The sequence below is a fragment of the Cupressus sempervirens genome, chromosome 5 (assembly GCF_028749045.1).
Source record: "Cupressus sempervirens isolate cs-2001-9-10 chromosome 5, ASM2874904v1, whole genome shotgun sequence".
Taxonomy (NCBI): domain Eukaryota; kingdom Viridiplantae; phylum Streptophyta; class Pinopsida; order Cupressales; family Cupressaceae; genus Cupressus; species Cupressus sempervirens.
This window is the reverse complement of record NC_143122.1, coordinates 296,184,549-296,207,420: the sequence shown is the minus strand read 5'-3', so window position 1 is coordinate 296,207,420 and position 22,872 is coordinate 296,184,549. Positions and strand designations below refer to the sequence as shown.

Sequence of the window (22,872 nt, the reverse complement as noted above, 5' to 3'; positions counted from 1 at the left end):
TTTATTTCTTACTATTTTAGAACCTTCCACTCAACAAAACTTAGTCCTACTAAACTTGTTAAGAACCATTCAACTTCCCCAACTACCATAACTTCATAAATCCATTGACTTCCAACCTCATTCTATTTGAATGTAAAATCCTAATTCCCCATTTATCGAAATTAAGAGGTGGCCCCACTGATAAGGGTGTGTTCGTCATAATCTACCTGTAATATATCCCTTGAGTGGACTGGTATCATAGTTGTTCAAGCCACACTAGATCCATGGCAATACAATCAGAGAGTTGCATACCGAAATTATATATGAGATTCTTCACGAAATCATTTGCTGCCTTCCTGCATAAATTTCACTGTTTACGTTGATGATACGCTTCTGAAAACAAGTCAAATCCTGTACAGTAAACGTGGGAAATCGCTGGGGTGTAATGTTTCGGAAGCTTTTGACAATGGAATGCATTTCTTTCGCTCCAATGAAAATCGCAAACTTTTTTAGAGGCAGGGTTTTGGAGTCTTAGAAGAAGTTCAATGCATTGTTGACTGTGTATGTCCCGTCCTCTTGTACAACATGAAGCTGATATGTAACATGGAACTTACGAAACTTGAAACCCTTGTTTTCCAAGCTCTAGCGGAGAGCGAGAAAGCATTTACCAAATGACAGAGGTGAAGAGAAATGGTGAAATAGGACGCTATTTAAAAGGCGATCAATGCACTTCTCAGGTCTCTCTTTCGCTCTATGTTGTTTCTTTCTTTTATTGACGAGAAGATATTGGTTGGTCGGTGAATTAATTGGGAAACTTGGCTTGTAGGGAATATTTAAAAGTAGTTCAAATATTTATCGTAGTCTGTCTTTTCGTTTTATTTTTATTTTTGCTCGAGGCAAAGGGCACAAAATGCGTGCCAGCATTCGACCTGATACATGAATGGAATGATAAAATTATGTAATTTGGGGTCCCAATAAAATGGAAATTTGTATTACGCGGAGTGCGAGACTACGAGGGTTCCGTTCGAAACGTTCTGGTGTAGATGAGGCCCTCAAATTGATGCTCGACCCTGTCTGTCGAAGCAATTTTTTTGAAATATTAATAGGTATTTATTTAGAAAATAGATACACAAAAGAAAATTCCAATATATGTTTTCGACAATTCATCCTAAAATACTCCCCATTCACGTGATAGTCTTTCAGAAAACACAATCATAATTTATGGAAAAGTGCATAAATACGGTGACATAGCCATCAAATGTATATCCGGGCTCTTCACTAGGCTTAGTTTGTTATCAATTTTCTGGTTGAGTAAAATCCTATTTGTCTAGATATTATTATTACGGAAAATCAAAGAGTGTTCTAAGTCTTTTTTTTTTTATCAAAGCTGCAATTTTCAGTCCTTGTCTCTATTGTTGTAGATGAGGCTTCGATGGTCGAGAACTCTGCTTTTCATATAATTGAGTTCAGGATCTATCTCTAGCTTTAGAACTTGTTTCAATTTTTTATTTAGTAAAAAAATTGTCCTCATATAATCAGTGATTTTCTGTTACAACCGGAAATGACAGAGGTCTGATAAGTTGCAGATTGTAGGGTATCGAAGTCGAAATAAGCATATAGGAATAAAAGATTTTTTTGAAGGAAACACCGGAAAAATCAAATAGCAGCAGATATATTCACATTATACTAAATAAGTCTAACAATCTACTATAGTTGATTGATTTCGTCTCAAGGAAACTTATACTCGTTAAAATCTATTGTTGATGTGGATCAGTTTACGAACCAATCTACTGTGTTATCGGTCAAGCGCAGAAAATGATGGATGGTGACCAACAGAATACTATCAAGAGCCTTGAGCACTTAATCTTTATCTTCATTGCCAGTACCCAAAAGAATTTTCCTCGAAGTATTAGTAATATGAGTCACCTTTCATTCAGCAGAAAGCGAACCTATCTAGCGGAACCTAAAATATCCATCATAATAGCTTCAGCTTATTATCATTTTGGCCAATCCAAGGACAATGGGAGAGCTAAGATTATTTCACAGGATCCGACCGAAAGCAATTGGACTTGACTTATTTTTACTAGTGCCTTCAATATCGAGTTATCGAGTTTCCAAATTGTATTGTTAAGCTTGGTCCGAAAAAGTCTCAACTATTCTCAATATCTCCTTTCATTATTTTGAGGCTAAATTGATTTTTTTTGCCTATAACAGATCTATATTTTGTGATGTGAATTACGGTTTCACAATTGAAACTTTTGGCTTCGAGAGAGGTCTTGAAGTATTTTTGGGGTTGATTTGATTTTTGTCTATAGCAGATTTCTTTGAGTTCGAATATCAGATTTCCTGTGCGTAGGGTTGACTGTGGAATGTGCGTTTCGTAGAGTTTTGTAACGTGGATTAATGTTTTTCAACGGATTTTTTTCTATAAAAAATCTCATATCCTCACAAGAGTTAGAATTCCATAGAGCTGAATGGGGAAAAGTGTGTTCCATAGGGTTCACAATAGAAATATTTGACTTCAGGATAGGTTGTGTAGCTTAATCCATTATTTTTGGTTTAGTTCAAAAGTCATTTTGGGGGGTGTTCTTAACTTTGTGGTGGTAAATTGAAGAATATGTAAACTGGACGGAGTTTGACTTAGCATATTTAGTTGAAATGTATATATAAATATTAAATATATCCATGATTACAATATAAGTTCTTTCCGAGATAAATAAAATTGTGAATATTGAAAGTTTGTAATGATAGAACAAGGGTTAAACAAACTGAAAATTACAGAAAATGGTAGAAGATAAAATTTGTACACAAGTGATGAAGTAATTTCATAAATGGAGACGAAGTTAGTATTGCCTAACGGTATTTATTTGGGAGAAACTAATGGTGTAGAGTAAGATGAAACAAGTAAGCTGAATTATGACTTGGTTAAGGATATGTTACAGATAAATTCTATCCCATGAGCTCTCTGTGAATAATAGCTTGTTTTCTTTGTATTTTATTTTATTGTGCTTGATATTGTATTTCTGCATCAGTTTTTAACGAATCAATGACTGAATTTGCTGGACACAATATACAGGGCATCACAACCCAGCCCTGCAGTACACATCGTTAATTAGTAAAAGGTGTAATTGCTATGGAGGTAGTCATAGTTTAACATTATTCGTACATTGTTATAATATTCAGTTCATGTAATAACCAAAACTCTTATTCAAACGGTCTTATGCTTGGCAAAACTAATACCATAAAAAGTCCTTAATTATTATTAATTCCTGGGGATATATGAACAAGATAATCATTACTCTCATTTTTAATAATCCTTCACACCATCATCTTCAGATGTGTTCTCTTTTCTCATCCTCACCTGGACCATAGTTTAAAGACAGGAATTGGCACAGATTTAAGTACCCTAAGGGGCACCATAATTCCCATTAGATGGGTCACTTGCTGCCCATAGGATAGAGAATCTTATTCTATTTTCCGAAATTATGTTCGTCTTCTTATGGTTTATTAATTTAATTTTTGAGCTATTTGCTAATTATTTAATCTTTAAATCAGAATCCTCAATAAATTTTGGTATTGGGCACTGTAACCAGAGATGTAAGAAATATATCAGCCATGGAGATACCCATTCATCTATAAAACCTCAAAAACAGACAATGGAGACCTCGGAGTTCTCAGTCAATAGATTGTCTATCATCTAGAGAATACATGTCGATCAATATATGTTACCAAATTCAAGCAGCAAATGCAGAAAAACATTTTAATACCTTATTCTTAAGTAAATATTCCTGGATGCATATTACTTAAAAAAAGACGGTGTTGATGTGAGTTTTATGACCCACCAAACAGTAGAACAATATACCGAAATATCTTATCCTCTCTTTAACAAAGTCTCGTGTATGCTTAGATTGCAAGAAGATCATAAGATGACTCCAAGGTTCCTTCAATGTCAAGTCTTGACTGTGGATAAGTTTGGTGGTTGATGTGATTTGTTAATGATCACAAGGGGCCTTACGTATGTTTACATAAATTCATTTCAAGCCATACTAGATGTGGGAGCTATCTAAAGGTTTTGCAATGAAGTACTTTTTTGGGGATTTTCACAAAATATGCAGAAATGAAATGGGATAGGGTTTAGAGGTTCTATTCTACTCCTAAGGGTAGTGATAACAGCAAATGGTATTCCGGTGGACAAATTCCTCAATTTCTGAACTCTGCTTCGCCAAGTTATACTACAACTATGTGTGAACTGGTGCAATCTTCAAGGGGTATGCAAAAGATTTTCATACCACCACATACACCTTCATAAAAAACAATGTATATGAATGATAGAAGTTAAACATATGCATGAAAGAGGTTCAGGCTAACTTTGCACAACGATTTAGAATCACTAAAACGTCAAAAGTATGAACCAAAAGAATTCGTCAATACAACATCTTCTCCATTGCAATCACAACACTTTAACTAAACTAATCTCAATCTAAATGAGGGAATATAAGAGAACAAGCAAGCATCAAGACACATCAAGTGTTCACTGAGCTTTAATGAAAACTCGATTATCTTAGTAGCGCATAGCATCAATCTCAAAAAATCCTCTCTTACGAATGAGAAGTGAAGCCTTTATATTGACCGATGACCCAGATCGTACCACATCAACCCTAATTAGTGTTAGGGCAAAGAAAGGGAATCTACATTAATGCAAGATGGAATCCACTACTATAGTGGGTAATAAATACCAACTATGCATGCTCATTCAGGAAGAGAGTGGGGTGTAATAATTGTCCACTATGCATTTCCATTTCTCGATAAATGCTTAGTCTTCCTTGAATAGATTATTCTTGATTCCATTCCCTGAATGCAGAGAAGTTGACTTGGAGAACTTAGACTCAACTGTAAAGATAACTAGGTACCACGAAAATATGATGGATGCCATGTAAGCTTGATTCCTTTTCAACTGTGTTGCTTTTTAACAAAGATCTAACTTTGACTGACTTTTGTAAAAATCTCTCCTCAAATATTGTCATCTTCCATGTAACCTGCTTGGAAATTTATCTCCCTGAAATGGATTGGAATCCCTTGCTAATGGTTATGTCACTTTAGAATTTCCTCAATTTGAACTTCCTTTGCCATGTTCTTGGATTTTTGGATTTGAACTTTGATCTTTGATCTTTGAACACCCAGGATTGGATCACTCAGTACTTGGATGTCTTTGATGTTGGGACTAGAAACTGGGACTTGATCATCCTTCTTGAATTTCTAGAATTGGAGCTTTCGCCTCCTACAAAATAGAAATAACTGACATAAGAGTTGTGCAATAAATTTAAAATGAAACATGTAGACGTGGTACATATTCTCTCTCTAGAAAGATATTTTCTTTTTCCAACAAGTATCGATTTCTCTCTCCTCACACCTTCTCTTGTAATGCTTTGAATTCACTTTGTTATGCCTTTTCTTATGTTTTCAAATAATTTGCCTCTTTTGTTTATCATCATCAATCATCTCCTGTCGTGGATGCACTCTTGAAGAGGGTGGAATTTGAGATGTGGAGGAGAAATTTTCCAATAGTTAACCATTTTCATCTTTTCATGAAGGAGAAATTTCCGACAACCATTTTTCTTCCACGAAGGAGAAATTTCCGACACTCGGGCCATTTTTTCTTCCATGAGGGAGAAATTTTCAACACTTTGCCATTTTTTCTTCCATGAAGAAGAATTTTTAACACTTTGCCATTTTTTCTAAGATTTATGATTTTCTTGCAGGCGTAAATTTTGAGTGGTCATAGATTTTGTCCATGATGGAAGAATTCCTCGACAACCATTTTTCTCTAAAGCAGGATTTTTGAGTGGTCATGAATTTTGTCCATGATGGAAGAATTCCGCAACAACCATTTGTCTCCAAGGTGGGATTTTCAAGTGGCCATTGATTTTGTCCATGTTGGAAATTTCTCGACAACCAATTTTTCTCCAAGGCTCTTTTTGAGTGGTTAGGAATTTTGTCCATGATGGAAAAAATTCTGCGAAAACCTTTTTTCATGATGTTTTCACTCCTTTCCACTTTTGGATATTTCAAGGGTGATTCTAGACTTCACCTTTTTTGATTGATTTCCTTTCTTGCTCATTCTTTAGGATATAGAAATAGATACCATTTTGTCTCCTTATCAACCAGAGCTCACTAGTTGCCAAAATAGACCTGCCAAAAATAGATTTTCTAAAAATAGTAAGTTGTCCCGAAGTCAAAATAAGGTGATCTAGGAGGTAGTGAGATTTACTAAAAATAGGCTTACTAAAAATAGATTTTCTAAAAGTAGTAAGTTGTCCTAAAGTCAAAATAAGTTCAATTCGTAAGGCAGTGAAATTTACTAAAAATAGGCTTACTAAAAATAGACTTTCTAAAATAGTAAGTTGCCACTAAGTCAAAATAAGTTCAATCTGGGATGCAGTGAAATTTACTAAAAATGGTATGTATGTCAAGACATTCAATTCTCAGATAAGCAAACTTTTCCCAATCTAGGAGCCACATTGAAAACACTTTTGACCACTTTTACCAATTGTCATTCAAAAGAGGGGGCCTTAGAGGATCGAGCCCAAAACTACCAAGAACTCAAGCCAAAAGGAAAAGACCAAGAGCAAAAGAGGGGGTCCCCATTTGCAATGGGGTAATGGTGTAAAAACCCCACAACAAATGGTCCATCAAGTAAGGAATAAAATGATAGTAGAAGGAACTCTTTGTTACGTGGTAATATTCAATTACATCGATTAGAAGATGAAGATGACAATACAAAGATGAAATGAATAAGTCGATTGCTTAGAATTATTCAAATTACAAGACAAGAGTGGTGTAACAATAGAAATGTTAAACATTTAGATAAACAACAATTTATAGATAAATATGAAGCAATGCCAAGATAGATGATAGTTAATGTGAAGTAAAGGAGGTGGATCAAAAACTCAAATGCTTTCACTAGTACTTTCCACAAGACATAACATGCAATGGAAAAAACAATATAGCAACAGAATAATAAAACATCCACACATGCAACACTTTAGCATAAGTATTATTCATGTGGAAACCCTTGGTTAGAGGGGAAAACCACGCTAAGAATTAGTACCCACAAATTCACACTACTATAGAAAAAAGTTGCCTCAATAGGAGCATTACATCCACCTGGTTAAGGGCATACCTGGTTAAGAGTATCTTAGCCCGGTTAGGAGCTAATTACAAAGACCTATTAGGATCTATCCGGTTAAGGGAATTTGGAACTCCTTCTGAGAGTCACCTTGTTAGAGAATTTTGATCTTTAGACATGTTAGGATCATGCACACCTAGTTAAGAGTGACCCTATTAAGGGATTTGGCTTGTCAATATGCTAAAATCAACAAATGATGGATGATCTGAAAGTTGCACTCAATGCATGACACATCTAATAAGTTCTTGATCATTGATTTTCTCCAGATTGCTTCTAACATGCTTTACTGTTTCCACAATAACAAAAATCACACCAACTGTCCATTACTTTCTACCACACATCGGTCTTTCAATCCCTTTCATACCATTCTTAAGGAAGTGGGAAAACCCTAAACGTGTTATTCGTGGTTAGTTCCAAAAGCAATTCAAATTCCACGAGCGAGCATTAAATCCTTGAATTATGTGCCTTGGTGTTGGCCCAATCATAACTAATTGCTTTGACTTCAACAAACAACATAAACTTTACCGGTTTGTTAACTATTTTATGTGACCTGTAGTCTTCATCAAATCTTCACTTTCTCTAAATCTCTGGTAGATATTCTTTCACAAATCACTTTAAAACATATCCTCAATGAGCTTCAAACCTCTTCCTATCAACATCCTTGATAAAATTTGCATAATCAGAAATAGAAGTATCTTACCATCCACTTTCAATGCTTCTTTCAACTGATTAATTCTCATCGTCAATGATCCTCGGTTTGACACAATTTGTTGTGTCAATTTATGAGATTCTTTCTTCTCATAATCTCTTCCAATACTATGTAATGACAACTTCTTCCAAACACTGCATTTGTTCATCAGTTGCTGACACTAATTGGCCCAATTGTTCAATTGATGTGGCCTTATCATCAAAATTTGCTTCTGGCATGAAACTTGATAAAATTTCTCTGGCAAATTCAATAATTTGTTCCTCTTTCTTCTTTTGATCTCTCTTTGCCTTGGATTTGTTTTCCGTTGCAACATTCATCATCTCTTTAGGGCTCATAGCATTTACATTAATTGTTCCTTTGATACTCGATAGTTTATCTTCCACATTAGTAGTATTTGTTTTCAAGCTAGATAGGATTGCAATGACATCTTCCTGTTCTCCCCATGTCACTAGTATCCTTCTCTGGTTCTACAGGCTTCTCTTGTTCCTTTGTAGTTTGCACTCTCTCTGGTTGTGCTTGTTCATTCTCCTTTCCATCATTACTAGTAGCCTCTTTCTCTATTTCCTGCAATTGCTCCTCGGTAGTGGTGTTGACAGTGTATCAAAAAAAAATAATGCTTTCATTACTTGGTCTATCCCTGCCATGTCTGGTACTTCCATTGGTTCCTCTAGAGTTTCTTGGGCATCCATGTCATTAACGGTTACTTGTGCTCCTCCAACATCCCTTCCTATATCAATGAGTAACCTTTGGATCTATTTATTGTTCTTCTTTCTTCGATTCATCATCAATTACTTGAACCTCTTCTTCTTCCTTCTTTCCATCTAACTTCAAAAATTTAGTCAATATTTACCTAGTCTCCTCTTGAACCGATTGAGATTCACCATAGAGAAATCTAGTTAATCTCTAATTGGTCTTGATATATTTCCTTGTTTGATCAATAATTCCTTGAGTTCTTCTGATGATAACTCTGGTTGGAATTGCACTAGGACATATTCTATCAACTCCTTGTCTTGTTTTAATGCTGACTTCGCTCTGCCCTCTAGTTTGTCATATAGTGATGTAGGAATTTGGCCTTCCAATTCTTTTAACGTTTTACTAAGCTTATTCATACTATAAAAAGTATCTTCAATTATTTTCTGTTCATCTTCCTTAAAGCTATTGTAGCACCTTTTGACATTTGCCATAATACCCCATTTTTGTACTTGATCAACAATTTTGTCTATAGTTGATTCTTGGTAGCAATTTCACTATTTGACTTGTTGTGGAAAATATCTCCTACTTATTAGGATGATACTTATCTCTGCTTGAATAGTCTTTATTGTTGGAGGGTCAAGCACTTTGGTCTTTTCCCACTTGCTCTTATCTCCTACTAACCTTCATCTGATTATTTTCCTTCCTCTTCATCAAGTTCACTCACCTTTTCCCTTTGTGCCTTTTCTTTCTTTCTCCTTCTGGTAGTCTTGATTGGTTCAACTTGCTTTGTCTTCCTTGTGGGCTCAAGCTTATTAGTGTTAGCAACTTTACCTTCGCTCTTTGTATATACTTTCACTGGTAGAGTATCGTTTTCCTTCTTCAAAGTTTCACTTCTAGTTTTCCTTCCACTTTTGCTTTTCCTGGATGAAGAAATGACTTCCACTTATTTAGTTCTAGCAATATTTGATGTTCCAGCTTGTTGAGCAACATGCTTTGTAAAGCCATGCTTAATAGAATCTCTTCTTCTCAACCTCCGATTGATTGAGTTTCCTATGTATCTCCATATCATTTTCTTCATATGTTCCGAATCTTGGCATATTAGGATCTTTGGGCTTAGATAGTAAAACTTCCACATAGGCTATTAGCAATTCGGCCTCTACCTCACAACCCATTGACGTCACCCAAGTTCTTGGTTCCATTGCCTCTATCATATACATATTGGTGTCCACCATGAAACAAATTGAATCTTTATACTTTTCTACCACAACAGATAGAATCCTCTCTCTTTGATATATCTTCTGTCAAAAATCTTTAAATTAGTCCCATGCCACACTGGTAAAATTATTTCCTAGTATTGCAATGCAATTCTTGATGTGTACTATGCCGGTGTACCTAATATCCATGCAATACTTCCAATGCTTGGAAGAAATTTTGCAAATAAAAGGATAATCCCATCAATTCCTATCCATACTCGATAGGTTTCTTTTGTTTGTTTTGATCTTCTTCGAGTTCAGGCAAAACTACTTGCTTAGTGCTTCACACAGGTCAAAATCAACATTCTCCTTGCTCATTCTATATGCAGCTAGAATTGCACTTCCCGACATGCTATTCATCCACCTACATTAGAATATCTTGTGCTCGATGATCATTGAGGCAAAGCTCATTATCGAATCAGTTATATTGTTTACAATCATAGCTCTCTTATCCCACTTGGACTTGGTCAACCAGGTGACCTCGTCTTGTTGAGTTGTTCTTGTTATAAGCTAGGGTCGTTGTTGCACCAAAAGATTGACCTGCCAATGCTTGATACAACCACTAGACTTATAGAATACAAGAGGTGGTTAAACAATGTCAGGAATTCTAAAGGGGAACATTGCCAGTTACTCCTCTAATAGAGAGAAACAAATATATACCTTTAGTTGTTTTGATTATAACTGGTAAAATATTGATATGGTATTTAAACAGTCTAGTATGTGTGCTCACCGATTCTGAATTCAATTATAACTTAGGACCAATAAATATATAATGTTTGATTTATAATACTGACTGAGTACGACTTGATAATGTTTTATGATTGCAGATTGAATCTCTAAAGGAAGGAGATTATTACCGATTTTGATTGATGACTCTCTCCATCGGCGATTGCTTATTATGTATGCAAGTAAGGAGTCATGTTCTTGTAGGGACATGACTCTACGATCACATAGGGTCATGGTCCTACAGGTTCATGATCTAGTTAGGATAATGATTGGTTTAGTAACCAATAACCACAGACTTATAGCAATTGAAAGCCTTAATGTTAAGTATAGATTAGTAATCACAAAATAGTGATTAGTATATATATGTGTGTGGGTGTGTGTGCACGTGTGTGTATATCTAAATCACAAAATCATATATTTATATACAGTGTTCTTCACTTTTGCTAAAGCTACACTTTAACACTCCCTCCTAGCAAGGGAGAAGTGAAATATCAAGGAGATCTTAAGAACTCAAAAATATAATAATATCAATATTAATGATATTCATTGAACAAACAAATTATCTGACTTGAACACTCTAAATATAGTGACTTGTGAAATAACCATAATCTCAATGTTATGAACACTATCATAACATGTATTATGATCTTTGGCATTTCCGGATCAATAATTAGAATGATCATAATACGTTTGTTATCAATGACTTCTAGCGTATCCGGATCAATGCCATAATTTATCATGATAATAGGCCTATCATTTGTAAGATCGTCACCTTACGATGATTACCTTCTGAATGTATGTCTCTGAAAGATCGTCATCTTTCATTACATATTTGATGCAACTAATCAACTAGAAGCATAAACACACATATAAAATTGAAAAACTCAATTTCAATATTCAACAATTACAATTTGATCATACCAAGTTTACCTCTGAAATATTCCAATTTAACCTTGGTAAGAGGTTTGGTATGAATATCCACTGTTTGCTCATCTGTACTTAACTCAATTTCAATATTCAACAATTACAATTTGATCATACCAAGTTTATCTCGGAAATATTCCAATTTAACCTTGGTAAGAGGTTTGGTATGAATATCCACTGTTTGCTCATTTGTACTTATGTAAACCAACTCGAGAACATCTCGATATAGAGAAAAACTGAATAATCTTTAGGTCTGAGTACAGCATTGCATATGCCATTTATGTATTCAAACTTTGGAAATGTATCACTCTCCCTCTGATTCCTCACTTTGAGATTCTCTTTTTAAATTTATCCACTTTTTCTCTTTGTTGAACTACTTAAAATGCAAGATTTTCATCCTTTTCATACTCAACTTCTGCTAGGGCTGCTTGAATTTTCTTCCATTCTGGAGAGATGTTATGAGTGTGATCGAATTTGTCACATTTGAAGTATTGTACTTTGGACCAATCTCTTTTCTTGTATGATTTGTTGAATTCCTTGTTGTTTTGATGAATTCCCTTTCTTTTTCCCTTATTGTTGGTACTGGTTTGAAGAGCTTAAAATTCTCCCTCTTGATTTGAAATGATTCCCCTCGTAATTAATCTTGACTCTTCTTGAGTGCATTTGTTTTTTAGTAGTTCAAACTTAGGAAGTTCTGGTCGAGAACATAGTCCACGAATAAATTTCTCCCAAGGTAGTGGTAGTCGTTTTAGGGCTATAATGTTGAGTTCTTTTTCATCTACTTGATTTCCAATGGTCGCAAGTTGATCTTTCAATTCTGAGATTCTTAGGAAATAGGATCTAATAGTTTCTCCATTATTCATCTTGATGTATAGTAGATCTTGCTTTAATGTTAGCAATCTGCTTGTGTTATTAATTTCAAAAGTATTCCTTATGGTGGAGAACATCTCAAAGACTGTCTTAAGATTTGCTATGGATGGAAGAATGTGATCTCTAACTGAATCTATGATGATCTTCATGGCTTTGTTGTTGTGTCTTTTCCAAGTTGTTTTCTCTGGATCATTTTCTGGCATAGATTTATTTTCCTCTATTAATTCTTCTAACTCCATTTCACATAGTACAATCATTACTCTGATTTTCTATGATGCAAAATTTGAGGCTTCTTCAAGCCTATCTTCTAGTCTTACATGATTCACCATTTTGAATTAAGGTTATATAAATTCTGATGTAGAAGTTATTATAAATCTGAATTTCTCTATCAGGGTGGCTGAATTTCTCTATTAGGGTGGCTCTGATACCATGTAAAAGATCGAAGGATATTTGATAGAGAGATACATGTATATACCTTTAGTTGTTCTGATTATAACTGGCAGAATACTGTTATGGTATTTAAACAATCTAGTATGTGTGCTCACCGATTCTGAATTCAATTATAACTCAGGACCGATAAATATATAATATCTGATTTATAATACTGACTGAGTACGACTTGATAATGTTTTATGATTGCAGACTAAATCGCTGAAGGAAGGAGATCATTACTGATTTTGATTGATGACTCTCTCTATCGGCTATTGCTTATTATGTATGCAAGTAAGGCGTCACGTTCCTGTAGGGACACGACTCTACATGGCCAAAGGCCATGTAGGATCATGGCCCTACGGATTCATGATCTAGTCAGGATAACAACTGGTTTAGTAACCAATAACCACAGACTTATAGCAATTGAAAGCCTTAATGTTAAGTATAGATTAGTAACCACAAAACAATGATTAGTATATATGTGTGTGTGTGTGCGTATATCTAAATCACAGAATCATATACTTATATACAGTGTTCTTCACTTCTGCTGAAGCTACAGTTTAACAACTCCAACAATCCCCCCTTGACATTACCCAAGGAGATTTGAACCTGTGACCAAGGTCCGATACCACTTGTTAGAATCTAGGATTGTTATTGCACCAAAAGATCGACTTGTTAATGCCCAATACAACTACTTAACTGATAGAACACGAGGCGATTAAGCCATGTCACAAATCTTGAAGGGGAATGTTGGTGGTTAGTCCAATAGTTCTAACAGTAAGGACTTCCCCGGTAGCACAATATCTGATTACTGCTTGTATAGCCTCCTTCGTGATCTTGTATGGCCTATCCAACTAGAGGAATTGGTCATGTACTCGACTTAACACATATCTAATCTGTTCATCTTCACAATTTCTCGAGAACTGGATAGTGTGGGTTAAAACCTTGCTCTCCAAAACTTTAAACTCATCCTTCAACATGAGGCTATCATCACTCAGATCTTTATACTGATCAAATATAGTGGTAGCACTTAGGTTTTCAATCTTGCAATGTATAGAAGCTCTAATGTCCTTGACATGCATAACAATGTAGGGAACCTATCAGATTGACCTCAGTTGATTTGTAAGGATGTTTCTTAAATTTAGGGCAAGGTTTTTCGGCAATAGCAATAAGTACTGGAGTTGCCACAATTCTAGCAACAAGTCAAGCGTCAAGATTTGATAAATACCTCTTAAGACTGCAAAACTAGGGTTTCTTCAAGAACACTTGAACACTGCACTCCAACTTGCACCACATCGCTAGTAAAACCTTCGTCTTGTATCTTAGATCTCTTCTGTATCTCTGGAAATCACTTTTGTCTCTTCTCGGCTTGCTCTCTGAATGGGTCAGTGACAAATAAAGTCAAAGGCGCCATTTATCAGTTGTTGCACATCAGCAATAAATGCTTCATTCGTTAGTTAAACCTAGCACTGCTTCGCTAAAAGAATCATATTCTTGGTAGGGCAAATCATATCAGCATGCAACCAAACTTCATACCATATCATAACACATCATTATGCATCCAATTATGTAGATAAAACCTACTGCACATGTATCTAGGGGGTTCATAAATGTATTTGACAATGAAGCTCCCCCCAAGCTGATATAAGCTTAGTTAGCAGATGAATTTTCTGCACTCGATGGAGATGCAGACCCTTCTGATGACTTGTTGTCATCATTCTTGACCCATATCTTGTTCATCTGATTCTTTGTCTCTTCAAATATACCAATCTGCTTTCCCTTCATGTCACTATCTTGATTTACCAGTTGTTTTCCTTTGTTCTTTAACCTGTAGAACCTTGCTATAAGTCCAATCTTATGACAGTGAAAGCATACCATCTTGGTAAATCTCCAAGGTTCAACATTTCCTTTGTTGGTTCTCAATCTACAATTGATTATCATATGGCCATGGTTGTGGCACTGTGAGCAACATTCCACCTATTCTCATTGTGATAAGGACTCTCCGGCCGGTTCACAAATGTCCTTTAATTGATTAGTCTTGTCCTGCACTCATCAGCCGTATAACCATTGAATACATTTGGCCTATTTCTGCAAACTCTAGCAGTCTGACCTAACTCATGACAAATTGAGCATGTAGGAGTTCTTGGCCTATTCTTGCACATATTTGCAATATGTCCTACCTTATGACATTTAAAGCAAACAGGTTTGTACGCTTTCTTACCAGAACTTTTCTTGTTCTCCTTGGGTGGAGACTTGTCATCTTGATTAGGTTTCTTGGATTTAGATGATTCTCCAACTTAAAACCGGTATAACCTAAAGCATGCATCCTTCGATTCCTAAGTTGCTCATCCAACTTTGCAGAACTTTCATTGAATTTCTTCAACAATTTTTTGCAACATCTAGTTCATTCTGCAGTCTTTCATTCTCTCTACCCAAACTTTCATTACTCATCATCAGATTGTTGAGCTCACCTCTTAGATCTTACATTTCCTTATTAGTCTCATGAAGACGTGAATAGAAAATACCAATTACTTGTTCATATTTGAAGAGTTCATGTTCCTTAACTTTTAGGGCATCTTCTACAATCTTTCTTGCTTCTTCAGTAGCTTTCTTGGCTTACATTTCTTGACCCATCTTGATGGACAAATCTTCTAACTCCCTCTTGAGGTTCTTTTTATCCTTCTGCAATTTCTCAACCTCTCATGAAAAAGCTTCAATAGTCTCAGCTTCTTCAGAATCACCATTACTATATTCTTCCAATTTATCACAGCTCTTTCCTCTTTTCTCTTGAATGTATCAATTGATCCTTCAACCTCTCAATTGTATGTTCAACTTTTGCAAGTTTATCTTCAAGACTCCTCACATACCCAACAGACTCCATGTCTCCTCCAATACTTTCATCAATACTTTCCACAAGATATAACATGCAATGGAAACAACAACATAGAATCAAAGTAAATCAAACATACACACATGCAACATTTTAACACAAATCTTTTTTTATGTCGTAACCCTTGGTTAGATGGGAAGACTACGGTGGGGATTAGTACCCACAAATTCTCACTACTTCAGTAATAAGTTGCTCTGTTAGGAGCATTACATCCACCCAGTTAACAACATACCCGATTAAGAGTATCTTAGCCCGGTCAAGAGCTGGTTACAAAGACCTGTTAGGATCTACCCGGTTAACAGATTTTAGGACTCCTTCTGAGAGTCGTCTTGTTTAAGGATTTTAATCTTCAGACCTGTTAGGACCTGCACACTCGGTTAAGAGTGACCCTGTTAGGGGATTTAGCTTGTTAATCTGTTAAAATCAACAATTGATGGCTGATTGAAAGTTGCACTGAATGCATGACACAGCTCCAATAAGCTCTTGATCACTGTTATGCTCTAGATTGCGTCTAACACACTGTGCTGCTTCCACAAAAATAAAAATAACACCAACTGTCCATTAACTTTTTACCACACATTGATCTTTCAATCCCTTTTATTTTGTTCTTAAGGCAGTGGAAAAACCCTAAATGTGTTATCCTTAGTTCTCCAAAAGCAGTTCAAATTCCATGAGCGAGTGCTAAATCCTTGAATTCTGTGCCTTGATGTCAGCCCAATGATAACTAACCACTTAGACCTTTCAATAAACATAAACTTTACCAGTTTGTTGAATCTATAGAAGTATACTTTGTTGGTTAACTGTTTTGCACTCTGTGATCTGTACTCTTCATCAAATCATCACTTCCTCTGAATTTCCAGTGGATATTCTTTCACAAATCACTTCACATGTCTTTGGAAGACATATCCTATAGACCACTCATCATAATTCATCAACTATACTACCGCACATCCAATTTACTACAACTGACTGTGTTTTACCTGGTACACTCTACACTTTAACCATTATGTCTATCTGATTCGTTTTTTTCACTGGTATAGCCAATGTGTGACTTGTAGATAATCTGGTTGCCAGAAATGACAACATAGGAATGCTGATCCAACCAATTTGACACTTTTAATCTTGTCGCACATCATCATCATGCCAACAAAAATATATGACAAATTACATCAAAACGGACTGTGGATGGAGTAATGCATTAAATTGGCAAAGGAGTATAAGTTTGGTAAATATGTTTTTTCAAATATTAATGTTCATATGTTAGTAATAATCATGAGAGGTTTGAATTTTCAAGAAGAAGAAATATTTTTGATCAAGGGTAATCATTGTCTCACAAGACATCTGTAGAAAGTAAAGTTACACAAGTTCAAAAAAAATTTATACCTTCACTTTCTATATGCGTCTTGTAAGACAATGGTTTCTCTTGATCAAAACCATTTTGACTTCTTATATTCAGACCTCTCATGATTATTATCAACATATGAACATTTGTACTTGAACAAATTTTTGACCATGCCTTAAATATTTTGCTAACTTGATCCATAACTGCGTCCATAACCTATTTACATATAACTTGTCACATGTTTCTTCTTCCTCTCTTTATTCTGACAAATAATTCCTTAAACCACAATCTCACACAGATGAATATACATTCCTTTTTATGTCCTCGTCTATGGCAATGAGAGACTACATAAACTGCATTTGTCGAACTAATTTATTTGATCTTGAAACATCTATAACAACATTTGTCGTTTCACTAAAAATTTCAAGGACTTCATTCTTTGATGTCATTATTAGTTTGACGGGTTCTTTGATTCCTTGCCCATTCTTTCGCGATCCTTTCTCTTTTTAATCCATTCTTTTCATTATTTCCAAATCAACATGCTTTTCAAAGTAGCTAGCAACATTACAGATTCACATAAATTATTGTTTTCATCCTTCCACTTTTAAGTTTTTAGCAGAAATAGTTTTTTTCATTCAAAACAACTGATTGACTGATGGACTACACAAATGACAAATTAGTTGGATCACACGAAGCATTACTGGCTTTGAAAGCTTTGATTTTAAATATGCACTTTCCCTCCTAAATGTTGCAAATAATTGATTCAACTGACGAATTCTTCTGTAGACCTTTTTATCCAAACTTCTTCATACTTTCTTGAAAAATCTTCAAAATTCTTCAAACTATTCATTTAGCTATTCATTTTCTTTTTCAGACCATTTTGATTTGTTTGCGATTCTGCATTTTTCTTCTTGACTTGCACCAATTCTTTTCTTAGAGTATTGTTTACACATGAACTTTCAGAACTTTCTTTATCTCTTAAGTTCACTATCAATTCTGAATTGCTTTTCTTCACATTTATTGATTCTTGTTCCAAAATATCTTTTCCTTTATTTACTCTTTTACCAACTTCCTCATTAAGATAAATGATTAAGAACTAGTTGCTTATGAAATTGATTTGATTTTGCTAAATCTTCTTCGTTGATGATGATTGGTTTGGTGGCTTCACACGCCTTCATACTCCTTTATTTCAGTCTTTCCACACTTGTTTGACCTTCCTACCAATTACCTTCTGGCCACTCCAATCTTCAAAATTCTCCCACTTTCAATCTTGGTTTGATCACCTTAGTTTGTTGAAAATACTGTGGCCTTTTTGTTTTGCACCTTTATAAGATTCAAACAATTTTTTTTAATGATAGCTCACCTCTTTAATAGTATTTCCGATGTGGTTGTACATCTTTTCTGACCAAACAATGGCTTGACATTAATTTTCTAAACTTCTCGACAGTATTAAATTCTTTTCTCCAAAGATTGAAAATTTCTACCAATTCAACATACCATTTTACACGGTGGACTTCTTTCCTGTTTGGTGACTGCAACACAAAACCTCTGCAAATTGCTTGCTTAAACTTATTTGTGGCGGCCTTATTTTCTGTCAACTGTTCTCTTCAACTTATTTATCCCTGGATTTTGCTTGTTGAACGCTGGCTCTGATATCAATTGAAGGTGGATGGATGTGACATTAACAACAGACCATATGCAGAATACAGAAAATTAATGACAAACAACAATACATAAACATCACTAACAACAAGATAAAATTCATTGTCACACTAAAGTCACTTTTCTACAATATTATGAATTTTGTGCATAATTTAAGGACCCAAAGTCAGTAAAGAATGTTGGAAGAAAAATATGCTTCTAGTGCTTAATCCATGTAACCTTTTCAGAATTTGCTGTTGAAATACCTCTGTAGCAGCCTTTACATGGAGGAAACGAGAGAGTTCTCATAACTTCTCAGTTCTGCATTACAGTAACTTCAAGTATCATGAAGCTTGACCAGGCTAACCATTTAAGGAAAACATATTGGAGAACGTCAACTTGAGAATGCCTCAAAAATATAGTCTGCTTGCTTAGTGATCTCAAACTACCATTGATGAATGAAGATCTGAACTAATTGGCATCAATCAAACTACATATGCCAGTTTTCCCTCTGCCAAGACAAAGTGATAAAACATCATACCTGCCACCATTAAATAGGTGTATTCTTGTACAGTAGGTCAAGTAATAAATAAAACAGACCTGATAGGCATAAGTAAAAAAAATTTAGCAACCCTTTATTGCACTATCACAAACAAAAACTACTGCATATTCCTTCAATTTCAGCACATTGCATTGTGCTCATTCTCCAACAGGGGTGAGATGCCATTAATACACAGGCCTGAAATGTGAGACCCCAGTCATTTGTTGAAGCTTCTCACGGGGAATATTTCCAACAAATTTGATGGACAGGCTTTCTTATTATTTTATTCCATTATCTGAATACTCTTGCATCATAAATTTGCTCATTCATTATTGCAATCAAGGAAGGTATGTCTGCAGTGACATGGCCGCTGGATGCATATTTCCAACAAATTTGATGGACAGGCTTTCTTATTATTTTATTCCATTATCTGAATACTCTTGCATCATAAATTTGCTCATTCATTATTGCAATCAAGGAAGGTATGTCTGCAGTGACATGGCCGCTGGATGCATATCTGGAATACTCCGCCATGTTCTGGTTTGAAGATTAAATTCTTTACAAATCAGAAACAGAATTTGCCATCCATGGAAAACCCAGAGCAGAGGTTCCAGGGAATTCATATCGGCTAGCATTTCAGAAGTACCCAGCCCAACTCTCAATTAGAAAGCTCTTTCGATCTGTGTACAACCCCTTTAGTATCACTTGAGCTACCAGAACAAAACAAACATCTGGGCTGATTATTAAATGGGGTCTAGGCCATCATGATTCAAATTTCTTTTTAGCTCCACTATTTGATTCCGAAATTTGGAGCTAGATTTGATTTAAACCTCTACATGAAAGGGATGAAAAAAATCTCTCTCCATAAGTACTCATGTAAATTGTTAAAGAATATCATAGATTAAATGAGAATGATCACCTGAAGATGTTGGTCTAGAAATATATTCACCAATAGAGTTGTGTATGACACATTAGCATTAAGATTCCCAGAAATGTAATGACATGTTTGGAAATCACACCCGTATTACATAAGCAATGAAGTTATTTATAAAGGGGCTTCATGCCCAAAAAGGAGATATTCCACCACCAAGAGCCCTTCTGAAGCATGTTTCCCTATCATTCAGAAGCTCACATGTGACATGGAAGAAGCCTTTAGTGCACAGGAAAGGAAAGGGATCTTTTATAGTCCACAATTGAAATTTTAAATCTAAAAACTTCTCTCCAGGCATATTCTATACCCACCAACAGAGACACCTTAAAGTGGCACTAATTTGTCTGTCGAAATTCATAGTGGTTATTTTCTGGTTTCTGATTTTGTTTCCTACTTTTTCAAGGACTTCGTGATTTTGGGTAATTTTGCTCGACTTTCATAATGACCTTTGTGATCATGTATATTTTCTAGAGGATCCATTGGCTGTGTTACACCATATTGGAGAGGACCGTTTGAAAGTTAAAATAGCAAATAAAAAAAATTTTGAAGTTAAAAGACTTAACCCGTGGTTCAAATTTCTAGTGACAAACCAATTCGCAAAATTCATAGCAGGGTTGTGTGTATTGTTTCCTCCCACGATAAAATTCATTGTATTGAAAACATCATTCCATTGGCTTAAGTGAAGCTTACTGTTATTTTACTAGGGTTTTGGAATGTAGGGCTGATGGAAGAGGACAGTAACAATAAGAATGAAGAGGAGGACAAGGACGAGGATGGAGAAGATATTATAAGATTTGCCATTACCTAATGAGAATAGTTTTGGAGGTTCTGCAATCAATTTATATGATGAAGACAATGAGAAGACGCATCATCTGAGGAGGAGGATGTCAAGAATAAGAACATGGAGTAGGCAGTGCAGTTTCACCGGTCAGATATGGTGAATAAGGCAATAAAGATGATAGCCAAGGATCAGCAAGAGGAGGTTCACGTTAAGGGAGGATTTCCATGTTTTTTTGCAGAGCATTCTGTGTAACAGCTGTAGGTTAATTGCCAGCACATGCAGTTGTTAGACTGGTCATCTTCAGTAGTTGTTGTGTCATGTTTGTTAAGCTTCAGATGTTAGTTGAGGGAGAAGTATTTAGGAGTAAATTCAGGATCTGATTCTCAGCTAATCTATAATTTACCTTGCTGTCACCATAGGAGTAAATTTAGGAGTTAATTATTTATGTTTTAGACTGTTGTTTCATTAAAGTATTTGTATGAGTTAATCTAGGGGCTTAGGATTTGATCAAGGATTTAATTTAGGAGTTTCTTAATGATAAAGGTGGGAGCTGAAACTGTAGAGTTCAGCAATTAGAAGATGTAATTTACAGTTTTACAGAGATGAATAAAAAAACAAAGGTTGCTGGATATTAGTCTTTAAATGTTCTGCTTCTTGTATCTATGTGATATAATTTGGGATTTTGTATTCTTGGGCTATTGACTGACGCTATCATCCTGAAATGCTTTTCTTTAATTTATGATGCCAAATTTCAAATATGGATCTGTGTTGAGCTGAGAGTCTGCATCAGTTTGGTATCAGAGCAATTTATTATTCCCAAGCCAAGAAATCTTCATGATCGTCTGTTTTGTCTTTAATATTTGTTTCTTATTAAGCAGTCCCTTTGTTATCATTTTAGCATGACAGGAATGGAGTGGCGATGAGGATTGTGAGGTTTTTGGAGGAAAGGTTGAAATACAGAAAAATAATATGAGCGAACACAATGTCAAAGCTCTGCACCAAATTCTGTGAGACTAGTGTTAGCAGTGGCATAGAATTTCTGCAACTGTCGACATTTTTCTGGGCCATCAAGTTGTCTGAGGTAAAAGAGTTATTTATATATGAAAGTTTGATTGTTGCGAGTAGACATTGTTGAGTTGGTAGTCATCATAGGAGGATGCCGATTCAGAATGGAGAATAGAGTCAATCCTCGCAATTATTGAAAAATATTCTCAATTGTTTTGAATGGTAGAACTTGAGCAGCATTGAATTGTGAAGAGATAGACAATTGCTATATAAATTATTGGTGGACTGCAACATATGGTATGAGTGTTGTGATTGATTAAAGAGCATTAATGGTAAGAAGTGGACTTTATTTAATCAAAAATAGTTGGGGGCATGAGTTCTCTATGGGCCTAGCTTTGTACTCTCAATATCTTTCCCTTTCAATTGTACCATGCCAATGAGAGGACTGCCATATCAGAGTTTTAATAAATTTAGGTAATAGTTTTGTGAGTGTTGCAAGGAATTGTAGAGGATCTCTTGTGATTACAACTTATGGGTCTCAAGTGTTTCTTAGTTGAAGCTTGCAAAGAGTTGGAAGATATCTAGTACCAGACCGCAAAATATTAATTTGCAGGAAATAAGAGCAGAGAGTTACAGCTTTGTCTTAAAGCTGAAGAAACGATTATGGAGCTGTACCATGATGCAAAAAACAGGATGACCAAGTTGGAAGATAGAATAAGACAAAGATAATGGAGTTAGTTAACGAAGGGCCAACAAGAAGAGTTGCAACAATTAGAGTTTGGGTTGGAGGAGTTATGGTGTATATTGGAAGATTATGAGACATGCAGCAACAGGAAGCCAGAGAAAAAAAAATCTACAACAAAGATGTTGAAGAATAATGAGAAGCTGAAAATGAATGAAGTAAATCATTCACGTTAAAAGCAAGAGTCATTCTGAGGGAAGCCATTGAGTCAAGAATTAGACAAGGAG

General features: G+C 35.3%; 1 long non-coding RNA gene across 1 annotated transcript; it reads left to right on the top strand.

Annotated features, from left to right (window-relative positions):
* The first annotated feature begins 138 nt into the window (after positions 1-138).
* Positions 139-21,527, top strand: LOC149555740 (uncharacterized). Its single transcript, XR_016364553.1, has 2 exons — positions 139-716; positions 20,837-21,527. It is a non-coding gene; the product is annotated as an uncharacterized LOC149555740 (long non-coding RNA).
* Positions 21,528-22,872: the final 1,345 nt, after the last annotated feature.